General features: G+C 38.4%; 1 protein-coding gene across 2 annotated transcripts in view; it reads left to right on the top strand.

Annotated features, from left to right (window-relative positions):
- The first annotated feature begins 1631 nt into the window (after positions 1-1631).
- The window catches only part of CCDC178 (coiled-coil domain containing 178), a 495421-nt gene continuing 482921 nt past the window's right edge, over positions 1632-14131 (top strand). The window contains exons 1-2 of one of the 2 annotated variants that reach the window (XM_019013747.4): positions 1632-2854; positions 3397-3516. The gene's annotated coding sequence lies outside the window, so the exon portion shown is untranslated. Of the gene's footprint in view, positions 2855-2926; positions 3257-3396; positions 3517-14131 lie in introns of those variants that run through there. The other variant, XM_055368060.1, reaches the window with a different exon arrangement.

Here is a 14131-nt window from a genome sequence, read left to right as displayed (position 1 = left end):
TTCTTCTCTGTGTCCCTGTGTCTTCAGCAATAAGGAATAAGGATGCTCCCTTCCTCCAGGTATATGAGGGCACCTCCCACATGCGGGTCTTATGACCTGAGCCTGGGGAAGGTAAGAAAATCCTTTCTAGGTTTTATGACCTTCCAGGGAGACAGATGGAGAGGAAGGTCAGAGTGACTTTCCTGCTTCTGCAATTTTCTAAAATTTCTTCAGCTTAAAAAAATTTAGGGCAGCATGTCCTAAACCCCATCACTACTAGGTTCTTGTTTATGATGATAAGTCTGGTATTGATTTTGCAGTGTCTGATTTCTCTTCTATTTGAGTTTCAGCCACAATCCTGCACTGGGTTTACTGAGATACTCCTACATTTTTTAATTTCAAAATACCCACTTTTGTTTATGTGAAGTAAGTTAATATGTGTATTAACTTTCTTTGGCTGTGTAACAAATTACGGTAAGTCTAGCAGTTTAAAACAATGTCCATTTATTAGCCTCACGGTTCTCTAAGTAAGTAGCCCAAGTGAGGTTGCCTGGGTTGTCTGCTCAGGGTCTCATGAGGCTGAAATCAAGGTGATGGCAGGACATAATCCATAATCTCCTTTTTTTTTTTTTTTAAGATGGGATCTTGCTCTGTGCTCAGGCTAGAGTGCAGTGGCACAATCTTGACTCACTGCAATGTCTGCCTCCCAGGCTCAAGCAATCCTCCCACCTCAGCCTCCTGAGTAGCTGGGACCACAGGTGCGTGCCACCATACCTGGCTAATTTTTTTGTATTTTTGGTAGGGACGGGGATTCACCATGTTGGCCAGGCTGGTCTTGAACTCCTGGCCTCAAGTTATTTGCCTGCCTTGGCCTCCCAAAATGCTGGGATTACAGGCATGAGCCACCATGCCCAGCCAGGACATATTTTCATTTTGAGTTCAGTGTTCTCTTCCAAGCACATCCAGATTATTTGTAGAATTCAGTTTCTTGCAGTTGTAGGACTGAGGTCCCCATTGCCTTGCTCGCTGTCACCTGGGATCACTGTCGGCTGCTAGAGGCTGCCTGCCTTCCTTACCATAGGGTCTTGTCAATCTTCAAAGCTGACAATAGAGAATATCCCTTTGATAAATCCCTCTGATGCTTCAAACCTCCGACTCTAGGAAGAGGTCAGTCCCTTTTAAGGGTTTACCTAATAAAGGCCAACCCCTCCTGGATAATCTCCCTTTTTCAAGTCAATTGTGTCATGTAACAAACTAATCAGGAAAATGAAATCCACCAAATTTAAAGTCCTAAGATGCAGGTGTGTATACCAAGGGGTAGGGTCATGGGGGTCCATTTTAGAATTCTGCCTGCCAGAACAGGGGTTTAGCAATTATCAATGAGTTCTAATTAAGAGAAACTTGTCAATAATGAGATTTCTAGTAGGTAAAGTTTTATTTTATGAGAAAAAAATCTAGCTATTGTTTTAATATGCACATTTAGATATTGTGAACCCTCATGAATACATATTTATTGGCATGCAAATGATTCATTTGGTTTATAATTTAACATTGTATTGAGAACAAGCCAAAGTTTAATAATTAATGGAGGGAGATGGGAAAGCGGAGTGCATTCTTGAATCCATTTTTTAATTACAAAAAGAGCTCTGCTTCTGCATATATTAATTTAAGATTAAGACCTTCCACCAGTTAGTTAGTTATTGCTTCCTTTTTTTCATCTTTGGCTGAAAGGATCACATTCCAGGTACGGACTTGCCGGTTTTCCCCTCTTAGAAAGGATTACTAATTAAATTGCCTCTTAAAGTAATAGACTTTGCTGATTTAACCTTGGCAGGCAATTGCCTGTTCTCAGTGTTGCCTGGAAAAATGATTTCTCTGGATGAGAATGCGAATCTTTATTCTGATTCTGTTTTTTTTTTTTTTAACCATCTTCAGTTTATAGTCCAGTGTTTGTTTTCATTCAAGAAGACGGTGAGAATAGTGTAAGACACGACTGTCCTCTGAAGCCTATTTCAGCTCACAGTGTATATTCACAGATGAAACAAAATGTAGGTAATACATTTTGTGCCACTGATTTATGTATTTATTGAACTGTCGCCCAGGCTGGAGTGCAGTGGCACGATCCCAGTTCACTGCAGCCTCTAACCACTGGGCTCAAGCGATCCTCCTGCCTCGGCCTCCCAAAGTCCTGGGACAGGACACGCCTGGCACAGGGGTGTGCCACCACACCCGGCCTGCCACTTAGTATTTTGTCAGAAGGATCAATGCTTCGAAAATTTGTTTTTGAAAGAAACAGACCCTTAGAGAAATGGCTTGAATTAGGCTTGAATTAGTCATTTTCCCCACTTTCAGACACTAGGAAAAGTTCTCCTTTCTTCCTTAACAGTTTGTTGAGGTTTCTCAATACTGAAGTCACAACCAAACCACATGGGGTTATCGCATGGAGTCCTGGTTGTATCATCCCAAGTGGCAAGAAAGAAAGAGGTCCTGCAGCCCTCCCGAAGGTGGACAAAGTCTGTGATCCCCTCACGTTCTAACCTCACTGTTGTACGAAGGGGTGTTGACTCGTCTCCACTCCTTCCTTCTCCGGTAAAGAGGGAAAGGAGTTGGGTTGGCAAATCGGTTACAAGAGAAAGGGAAAGGCACTGGGAGAAGGCGGAGCGGCGGCGGCCTGGAGCGCTGATCGGGCGCCGAAACGCCGGGAGTCGGGGGCCAAGGGCGCGAGCCAGGAGGCCCCGGAGCAGCAGCCGTCCGCTCCTCACGCCGCCGCCGCCGCCCCCGCGGTTGCCTGGTCACGGGATAACCGACTTGGGGCCTCGACCGCTGCAGAGCCGGAGGGGTGGGCAGGCGCGGGTCCGGGAGACGCGCGGAGCCGGTGAGTTGGGGGCGCTTGCGCCTCGGCGCGGGGCGCTGCCGGGCGGCGCCCACTCCCCCTGGCCGCCCGCCCGCACGACTCCCGCGGGAGAACCAAATGCAATTCCCCGGCCGCCCTGCGGCAGTTAGAGTCGCCTAGTTCTTCACCCCTTCCGGAGGCGGCGGGGAGTCCTTGCCCCGCGCGTTTGAAAACAATTCCGCAAATCCCCAGTCCCATAATTCCCCAGTCCCCCAGTCGTTTTGTCCCCCTGTTCTCCGTCCTCCAATTTCCCAATCCCCCAACCCCTGTCCCCAGTCCCCAAGTCCCCCAGTCCCTCAGCTCTCAGTCCCCCAGTCCCCACTGCCAGGGGAAGGGAAGCAGAGTCTCCCTCCGCTGGCCGCCTAGAGGAACTTCATCTTGTCTGTAACTGCGTCTCTAGCGTCTTATTCCTTTAAAATAATTATTTCAACTTTTATTTTGCTTATAAGGCCGCCTTGTGGTGGCTCATGTATTATTCCTTTGAACTGTTATTGATTTCTTTTCTTGATACTTAATTTTTTAAGTGTCTGCTCAATCAAGTCAAATACTGAACAACTTCCTGGCGGAGAGGCTGAGAATTTTATACTTGCTTGCTCGAAAGCACCCCAAATAAGATGATCCACGCCAACACCTCCCCTTTACAGGTGAGAAAAGTGATATTCAGAGCTGATTTGTGATTTGACAAAAGTCAGATCCAGCAATCTTCAAACTCAGGAATATAAGAATCTCCCGATTGCCAATTCAAAGCATTTTCTATTATTGTTTTCTTGACATTCATCCACTGCTCAATAAATATTTGTGAATTGACTTGGTAGCTTATCACTCCTATTTATCATTGGATAATCTGTTGTGTATTGATTGCTCTGGGCATCTTGACCCAAATACAGCATTCTTGACATCTCCCTCCTACCCTCAAAATATTGTTTCTTGGTCCTGCTGTAGTAATAGGTTTTAGAACACCACTTACCAAGTTTAAGAACTCAGAGACATGACTAGTTGTAAGACAAATCCAAGAATCCAGAGGATTTTCAGCTGTTTATGTTCAACTGTTATTTAGACATTCGTACAGAAACTAGTGTATTTCTATCTTGAATATATAATACTTCTTACTTTATTGTTGTAGTCATAAAGTTTTATTATAAACTATATCTGTCTGATTTCCAGAACTATCGAAAATATGAGTTTGATTGTTAGTCTACCCACTATCCCTGGATGGGTTGGGATTGCTACCAGAGCTTTTATCCACAACCCAGACTTCTCTCTCCTGCTCCCACCTCAGATTCAACACAACCTTAGACTCAACTAATTTGTTACCATATCCTCAGAATTTTTCTTCCTGTTCTATATTCCATAGCAGTGAACGGGATAATTGCATATATTCTTCTTTCTTTTATCTTTAGAGTATGAACTTCATTCTCACACTGGCTTATTCCACCAGTCTAGAACCATGATTTCCAAGAGCACTGGACTCATAAATTCCCAAACTTGCACCTATAAAGAAAATCTAGAAACGCTCAATGGATTCTTCTTGACCTCAGTTGGTTCAATTTGCCTGTCCCAAGAGCATTTATGCTGAGGATAGGGTTACTACGATTGGCAGCAATGTCAGACTATGTGGATGGAGTGGGAAAACAATTACACACAAAAAAGGAGCCCTCTAGGAAGGAGAATTTCTGGGGGAAAATCCACATTTGTCTACTCAGAGTTTATCTAGGCTTATGGGACTGAAGATTAATGAGATTAATGAGAATATTGGCTGCTAAAATGCTAGACGGCAGATTACAGACAACATGGAAAGGAAGATGATGTATGGTGAATGAGCAGGGAAAAGCAGAAAGATTAAGCAACTGGAATATTTAAAGTAGATGAAGAATTTGTATTGAGGTAATGATATAGGGAGAGAATTGGACTGATTATTTTATAAGCATCTGGGTTATATACCTGGTGGAAAATTAGTACATCTACAAGCAGATGGTTGCATGTGTGTGAGCTCTAATGGCCATGGTAACTTCATGTCTGTTTTCTGCACAATAACACAAATTGTGTGTGTGTGTTTGCCGTGTGTGTGTGTGTGTATGCCGTATATGGCATTTTAAAATCGATGTTGAACTTTTAACTTCATTTATAATGCTGCTGAAATAGAAGAAGACCACTCACATTAGAACAAGCCAAGGCTATTTATTCAGATCTTGCTAGAGGAAGGGAGTGAGCTACTATTACTTGCATTGGACAGAGACTCAAAGGCAGACAGGCGAGTGGGGAAGCTATGAAGCTTCAGGTATGTTTTGACTGGAGGTTGTTGACATGGGGATGCTGAAGGAGGGCTAACTAGAAGCAGGATATTTTATGTGACTGGTCTGAGGATCTTATCTGGCTTTCTCTGCTTGGTCTCGAGTTGGAACTGGGGCAATAATTAGGAAAGCTGGCAGTCATCAACAAAGTCCTGACTGTTCCATGCTGATCACTGTGGAAGTTATGGTTTGGCTTTCTGGACTGGTTGATGCAGATGTGTGGATTAGAGTTTTATTTTCATATGTGGTCTGGCCATAGTCCCTTTATATTTTCAATGTTCATAAAAATTCAGTTAGGTAAATTTAAACTTATATTAGAAAACTGATATTTGCACACATTGTATTTATGGACATGTAATTTGTTAATGAACCCTAGTTCACTGAATTTAAATTATTACCATGTATTAAGTGGTTATTATATGCTGGTGACTGGACTAAATATTCTGTACACATTATCTTATTTTAACCCTCACAATAACACTGCGAAGTATTGTTATTTTTACCATTTTCCACAGCAAAAGGCTGAAGCTCAAAGACATTAACTACCCTTCCCAAGGTCAGATAGCCAGCCAGTAACGGGGCCCATGAGGAACTGAATTCTACATCTAACTGATTGAAAAGCTATGTTCTTTGGCATTTGATTAAACTACTTTAATCATGATATGTCTATTTTATATTAATTTATATCCGTGAACATTACCATCTGGCCTCCCTTTCTGGGTACTTACTGAATGTGTGTGTGAACAGAGGTAATTAGGAGACCTTTCATATGAACCGAAGGGATTCAACCTACCCTAAGATCCTGGAAAACCTTTGGATTTAACCACAAACCAATGAACTGGATGAGACACCTGGGCATGTTAAATAAAATAGCAAAGGTGGAGGGGCAACAATATGGTTGAACAGACAGTAAAAGAACACAACCAACAAGTTATAGTTTGCATGGAAATTAGTTATTTGAACATCCCTGTATTGATGGTAAGTTGTTTAATGGACAAACTAGACAATTATTTTTGTTTCTTTAAAAATTTTCTTTGTGTAAATGAGACTTTATTAAATTTGTTTTCCTTGAGGTAAAAACTATCCTCATAAATTGTAACTGTTGAGTCTAAAAATTACACTTGCGACAAATTCTTTGAGAGGCTGAAAAGGCTAAGCATTTTTGCTAGAGAAATTATGTTAGTCAGAGGTAATTACACTTTAATCACCTTAAGTGTTCCATTGCTTAAGAAACTCCATTTGCTCGGTTTGTACTCCCAGAACAATTTTATAACGGGCAAAGGCTATAGCATAACACAGAAACAACACAAGAAAAATATGCATGAAAAAGGACCTAGAGGTCCCAGGCACAGGTTTCTTTGTTCTCCCACCTCTGGGTCACGCAGGTGCTCTTAGCCTGTACCAGACTGTAACAACTACTGGTGTGCATGTGAAGCACTTCTGTAGCAGGAGACCCAAATCTGCTCACAGTGGAGATCTCTTATAATAAGCTTTTCATATAGACATATTCTAGCTATGTTACCAGCCTTTACTTTGAATGTCTTCCTCCCCCAGGCTCCACTGAAATTAGGTGCAATTATAAATTCAATTATTATTACTAAACAGTTCTGGCAGGCTGATACATCTTGCTCTGAAACAATTCATGGATCCATGGTTACAAAACATCATTTATCTTTAGTTAATACATTTTACAGCATTGGCCAAGGGTCAGTAGCTCTGGAGATAAACTGCAATCAATCCAAACTGGCTAAGATGAACCTATTAGATGCGTAGATTGTGGACACAGCAATAAGTGTTCAAGTCTTTTCCCCATTAAAACCAGAAAACAAATAGCATCCTCCTTTGCATCTATATCTCACTTCATGTCTAGCTCTTTCCAGCTCGTATCTGCTCAAGTCCTAGAAAGAGTGGTCTATGCATGTCTTTCATCATCCTCATTCTTTCTGTCCTGGACATCTTGTTACCTAAACTCTGCTCCTATCATTTATGGGAAATGTTTGTGTTAAGGTCATTCATGACCTTCTGCTAGATGAAATGGACCTGTTTGTATTTTTTCTAGTCTTTGTCTTAATGTACTTTTTGGAAACTTGACTCCAGGTTGAAACTCCTTTCTCTTGTTTTCTATGATCCCATTCATTTTTATCCTTCAATTTCTCTAGAAATTGTTAATGTTAATTATTCTTGACTTTAATGTCAAAATTCCTTTTCTTTATTGCTGTTGTTATGTGATCTGATCCAACTATAGTTCTATAATAATAATTCCCAAAACTATGTATCCAGTCTCAAACCTTCTCATGAATATTGGACACACATATACCATCGTCATTAAAAAGCACCCATATGTGAAGTTTCAGTGGTCCTCTCTCCTCTGCCCACCTGGTTTTCCTCACGTAGATCTGATTTCAGATAGTGGGAGTGTAGGCTATTCATTCATTCATGCCAGAGATATGGGAGTCATTCTAGATCCGTCTTTCTCTGTTACTGCATTTAATTTATCATCAAATCACACTGTTTCTGTCTCTTAAATAGCATTTGATTCTTTTTCCTCCTTTCCACTTCTACTTCTTGTAGCTTAATTATTATTGTATTATAATAATATATATTATTATTATAAATAATGTTTACTGTGATCACTTCAGTAGTCTTCTTGATCATTTGTTGCCTCTAATCATGGTCTTCTCCAATAAGCCCTCCATGGCATAGCACTTGCCTCTCTCTCTCTGTAGTGTTACTGTCTGTTGACTGATATGTTCCTACAAAAGATTTGAAGTAGTTAGAAAAGGGTCTCATTTATTCTGGCATCATCAGTGCCAAGCATATAATATATATTGAATACTTTTTTGAATGAACAAATTAACATACAATTTAGAAAATATGCATGGGAAATGAGGATATGCTCTAAAACAACATTGTCCAAAAGACTTTTCTGCAATCATAGAACTGTGCTATGATGCAGTAGCCTATAGCTACATGTGACTATTGAGTAGTTGAAGGTGGTTAATGTAGCCAAGGAACTGTATTTTTAATTTTTAAATTGAATATGGCTAGTGGCTATGATAGAGAACAGCATAGTTTTAAGATAATATGCCCCAAAATTGCTCTTTTTAAAAAATATAATTAACTTTTAAGTGGAATAAACTAAAGCTTTTTTTTTCTGCTCCAATAATTATGACCATTTTAAACAAAAATTCTGCAGACGGTCCCTCATTCATAGTTCAACAATTCTGTTCAAGAAATATTTTTGAGCACATAATATTTGCCAGGTACTGTGGGTTCAAAGATAAACAAAATAACAATTTCCGCATTTGAAGATGTAGCCCGAAAATGTCACCTGATAATGGAATTTGATTTCTGAAATATTGAAAATTAGCGGAAAATTTGAAAATTGATGAAGACACTGAGAAAGAACATTTTAAATATTTTTTCCCTCTTCCTTCTCCTACATCTAGATTCTGAAGTAGCAGATGAGAGTTAGAATTGTCAAAATGAATCTTATGATGATGGGAATCATTTCACGTCCCCATGTGAAATATACACCCCTCCTGAAGTGCAGTGGGGATGAACTTTTGCTTGTTTCTTTGACCTATGTAGTTTTCATTATCTCCTTTCCTTTCTACCTTCTATTTTGTGTCTTCCTGATATCTCAGTTGCTTTCAGATTTATTAATTTCTCTGAAACACAATGTCGCAGACAGCCCCATGTCACAACCTCTGGCTCTAGACAGTTCCATCAAACTGTGTCATTTCTGGGGACTGACTGTGGTGTGATAGCAAATTTTGCATCAGTATGACAGCATTTATAGCCAAGCTAATTTAGATTACTTAGCAAATATTATGCCATGAAATCATGTATAAAATGATATCAGTAGGGTCCAAATATATAGTATAAAATGTATTTCTTTACCCACTAATTTGAACATTTCCATAGAAAACTGCTGTAAGAAGCTGTTGGCGTAATTTCTTTGTAATAAATTCCCAATGCTGCTTATTACTTTTGATTTTCTTATTCTCCAGATGGCTACACATTTGCACTCTTATTTGTCTGTTATTTCACTAAACACAGATTTCTTAGTGGGTGCTGTTATTTATTTATATTTATTTATATCTCTGGTTTGTTTTGCAGCAACAAAACCTGTTTCTCTTAATGAAGAATTTAACAACAATAGGAAATTAGTGGAAAGCTTAATTTTCCAGCTTCATTTAGTGCTTCTCAAAAGCTATACTGTTGGATGAATTTTGATTTCTTTACTGAATATTAACAAATTTCTAGAAAAATATTAAATATTGCTTGTGTTGAGATCTTTGCTTAGTCATAGTGATTTAAAAGAGTCCAAACATTTATACTTAAACATATTTCAATAATAGAATTACTAATGAAAGCATTACTTCCTTTTTCCCCTATGGCATAATGATAAATCCAGAGTGATATCCATTTTTATTTTCTTTATGAAACGTATAAGAAAATATGTTTCCACACACACACACACACACACACAAATTCTGCTATTGAATTATTGGTCAGTCATGGAGTGGGAAGCTATTAAGGCGCTTTACTGTTTAGAATGAAACATAATAGGAAACCTTAGCGTTTTATTACATTTTCTCAACTAACAGCTTAAAGCTGTAATTATGGGGAAATAAAACCACATTGTTCAAACTTCACTCTATTCTTCTTTATTTTCTTATTCATTTTAGTCTGATATTTTCCTTCCCTATAGATGGCTTACTGGGATCTGGTAAAGATCGTTAAGTGGAGGAACATTGAATGACTAGTGGTGATGGGTTGGGGGCAGGGCAACAGTGCATTACCCGTTTTCAATTTAGTGTTTGAAGGCCTCTAGTAGGAAAAGAAAACTCATGACCTTTTGACAAGGTCGTAATTAAGGGAGAGTTAGTCTTTCCATTTTTATTACATTTTAATTTGGTAGCTCATATGAACTAGAAGTTTTTTTATTTAGCAACATATGCTTTGTATTAATTCAGTAGTTTGCATTTTGAGGAAGATCATTTAGGGAATCTGGATGAATAAAAATTGGATATACTCTGGAGATGCCATGCCAATGCATGGATATCCTTTTGCAGAAGCAGAAAAATCAGCCCTAGGTAACAATTTTCAATAGAATTTTAGATGTATCCTCTGTGGGAAACTCAATACTCCCCTCACGTTATCCAAACTTTAAACCCTACAAGGTTTATAAAAATGACTAATAGAATGGAGTGTTATGCTTTAGAAGAATAAACAGAACTTGGTGAGTGTTAAAATTTCTAAACTAATGTTAACAAACACTGAGTAATTTCTTTGTAATTCAAACATAACCTCAAAATAGTTGATAATATCAGTCTCTCTTACAAAGGCAATAATTAAACCTCTTAAAGATCATATTTCATATGCCTTAATACCACATTAATCAATGTAACTGTGTTCTCAACATTTAGTTCCTTAACAGACAGTAGATTTGAAAAAGTTCAAGGCAGCTGTTTCTTGATACCTTTAAAAAAGTAATTAAATTAATGGACAAAGCTGTGCAATTAAAAAAAATATTTCTGACGTTTATCTTACAGAGCATCATAAATAATCCATAGGTAGAAACGGCATGAAGATAATGTTTCCCTTATTGGGAGATTCAGTCTTTCTTTAGATAAGTTACTGGATGTGTTTCTCAAAGAGATGTGTTTCTTTGCTACTGACAGGGACCTGGAGTGTATAAAATTAGAAGGAAGAGCATCACGGGGTATTGGTATGTGCATCAAGGAGTATTCAGTTAGTGTGTGTGTGTGTGTGTGTGTGTGTGTGTATGGAGAAGGCATGAGAGAATTATATTAAAAATTGTGTTGGAGAAATCTATTACTACCATCTTTAAGCAAAACTTACAGTTCGCTTAGAAAAACTCTGCTAAAAATGTTTAGGCTCTTCTAATATACTTTTGCTGGTATAGAAAGCATGGATCATAGCCCAGAAACGGAGTATGTAAAGAACACCACACTTAAGATTTTTCTCTAAGTCAACTAAATTCCAATTCTGTGGCGCCTTTCTACTAGTTTAGCAGCAAATTTACCCTCAGACAATCTTATCACTTGCATCCGCCTCCCCATACCCAACCAAACCCTCCTGCCATGTGTCATCTCTTCCATTGAGAGTACCAGCCTTTTCATGGATCTCATAGATCACTGCTGACTTGATGTGGCTCCCAGGCCCATAAGAAGCTGAGTGCAGCTGGGAGCTCTCATGCCTGTGATGCAGCCTGCAGTGCACCCAGCAGTCATGTCTCCAAAATCTGGTCATCTCCTTTGCTGCTACCACAGCCTTGCTGGGCTCACAGACCTCTTCCATCACCACCTCACTCATCCTACATTCCTCTCCAGGATATCCCATGAGTTAAGATCAAAGAGATTTCAGACTGCTTCAGCTTTTCTCCAGGCCAAAAACCTTTAGACAAAAAACTACAAAGTCTTGTTATGCTATAAAAATGGGAGTAGACCAGCTGCGGGACTGAATAGAGAGAACAGATGCAATTAATAATTCAATATCTTCAGCTGATAAAATAATGTTTTAACAAACATGGTGCTATTTGGGGTGGAGGAGGGTGCAGTTTGATTACCTGGGAACCTACCATCCTTTATTATAGAGTGGCTTCTAGTAGGAGTATTTATATCACCTGCAGTAACAAGATTAGTTTAAAGTTGTATATGAAAATTTGTGTTATAATAGCTATGTATTTATTTTCATATCTACCAGAAAATATATAATCCCAATGTGAATTGGTGTAAATTGACTTAAATAACACTACAAAGAGTAAGCAAAAATAACAAAAAGTATGATAGTGTTATCCAAATAACCAGATGTGAATAGCCAGTATGACCTTGTTTCTGTGAAAAATCATGTTATTGAATTTTTTAAAAATTGTTATTATGCTTATAATTGAGAATGCTATAATTCAGATATTCTAAGGAAGTTGTGAAGATTCTTAGTATGCAGGAAGTTTTCTTGGCTTTCAACAAAGAAAACGTCCCAAATAATATAAATGGTTAGTTTCCCATGCTCTCCTACTCCACTGTTAAAAGTATAAAAAAAAAAAAAAAAAAAAAGTTAAATCATTTGTATTTCACTTATGTAGACTTCATTCTTTTGGTTTTGAGGACAGTGAATCATCACCTGAGCCATTTCCATTATTGTTGCTGATGTCCTTTTTTTTTTTTTTTTTGAGACATAGTCTCGCGCGGTTGCCCAGGCTGGAGTGCAGTGGCGCGATCTCGGCTCACTGCAAGCTCCGCCTCCTGGGTTCATGCCATTCTCCTGCCTCAGCCTCCCGAGTAGCTGGGACCACAGGGGCCCACCACCGTGCCTGGCTAATTTTTTGTATTTTTAGTAGAGACGAGATTTCACTGTGTTAGCCAGGATGGTCCCGATCTCCTGACCTCGTGATCCGCCCGCCTGGGCCTCCCAAAGTGCTGGGATTACAGGCGTGAGCTCATGTTCATTTTTAAACAATTGTGATTTTAAGCTACTGATTAATATTTTGATTAGTTAATAAACCTAATAGTGCAGCCCTCTATTAGAACAGGTTAGACTATGTTTTGCAAAAGTCCAACATCACAGTGGTTTAACAAAACAAAGATCTCTTCTTTGATGATGTTAGTGATGTGGTTAAGGCAGCTTTCCTTGATGGGGTCCTCTTGAAGGAGTGGCGTAGGGATCCAGCTTCTTTCACTGTAGCTTTACCATCTGGAACACATGGCTTCTAAGGTTCCATGGAAAGGAAAAGGGCTGGAGAGGCAAAAGGAATGATTTTAAGGTCAAGATCTACTCTACATTCCATTGGCCAGAATTCCAGTTACATGGTCCTGAAACTGTCTTCAAGAGAGGCCGGCAAATATTGTTTTCCTATTTCTGAGAAAGAGGAAATTGTGCAATGAACACATATTGTTACTTCTACCACAATCCCAAAATATAATCCAGAGTAGTTAAGATATAAAAGACTATTTCATCAAAAGTGTTTCATTGTGCATTTCATATAATATTTACTACTAACGAACAGTTATACATTGACAAAAAATAATGTCTAAGAATAAATAAAGCTCCAAATAGTTTTATTATATTTAGGTTTAGAAGCTGTCAGAGGCTTACTCTTATTTTACTCAAGTAAAGTTGTTGTGGCAATTTTTTGATTTTAGAACAACAAAAGACTATTTTTTTTTTGTAGATAACTCTTTGTAGATACAGATATATCTGAAATGATTAATATAAATGCAGTTTCTGAACCAATATTATCTCTTAGCTTTGCTTTTATCATGTCACATTATTATCTAAATACATACTAAACTTGCATTGAAAACAAAGTTTACGTTTTGGGTGGAAGAGACTATAATTTTACACATGAAAGGATTTATCCTTTGACACAGAACAGCTGGAAATAGCATATATCATCTACCTTTAACAGTAATGCTATCTCAAGTTTAAGCTTACTTTTGTTAAGAAATAGCTTCTTTCTTTGGTTCCCAGGGTTGCAAATACTCTGTATTCTCTACTGTAATGACTATTGAAGATAAGTGATTTACAACATGGTTATCTGAATTTAAATTTGCTAGATAAAGTGATTTTTCTTTACATTTGTTATTTCATTAGGAAAGTTTCCCTGAATTAAAAGAGGTTCTTTTTATTTCATGCTTTCCTTTCTCAAAGACAAATGTGTAATATTTATATCATATATTATTTTCTATCCCTTATAGGATTTAATATACACATTCACAACGTAAATATGTTATTGTTTTATATGCCATTCTTTTGCAGTTTGCATGTCTCTACTACATTTTGCTATGTGATCATTTGCTTCTTCTATTTTATTATAACTTCTGCAAAACTTGTTTCATCTTGTTATTGGTTACCGAAGACTGACTTTTGTCCCTTGCTTGCTCTCTCTCTCTCCCCCACCCTCCTTCTCTCCTTTTCTCCCTCTCTCCCTGTCTCCTTC

This window comes from Gorilla gorilla, chromosome 17 (genome assembly GCF_029281585.2).
Source record: "Gorilla gorilla gorilla isolate KB3781 chromosome 17, NHGRI_mGorGor1-v2.1_pri, whole genome shotgun sequence".
NCBI classification, from domain to species: Eukaryota; Metazoa; Chordata; class Mammalia; order Primates; family Hominidae; genus Gorilla; species Gorilla gorilla.
The sequence above is the reverse complement of the archived record's forward strand: the minus strand, read 5'-3'. Positions and strand labels throughout refer to the sequence as shown.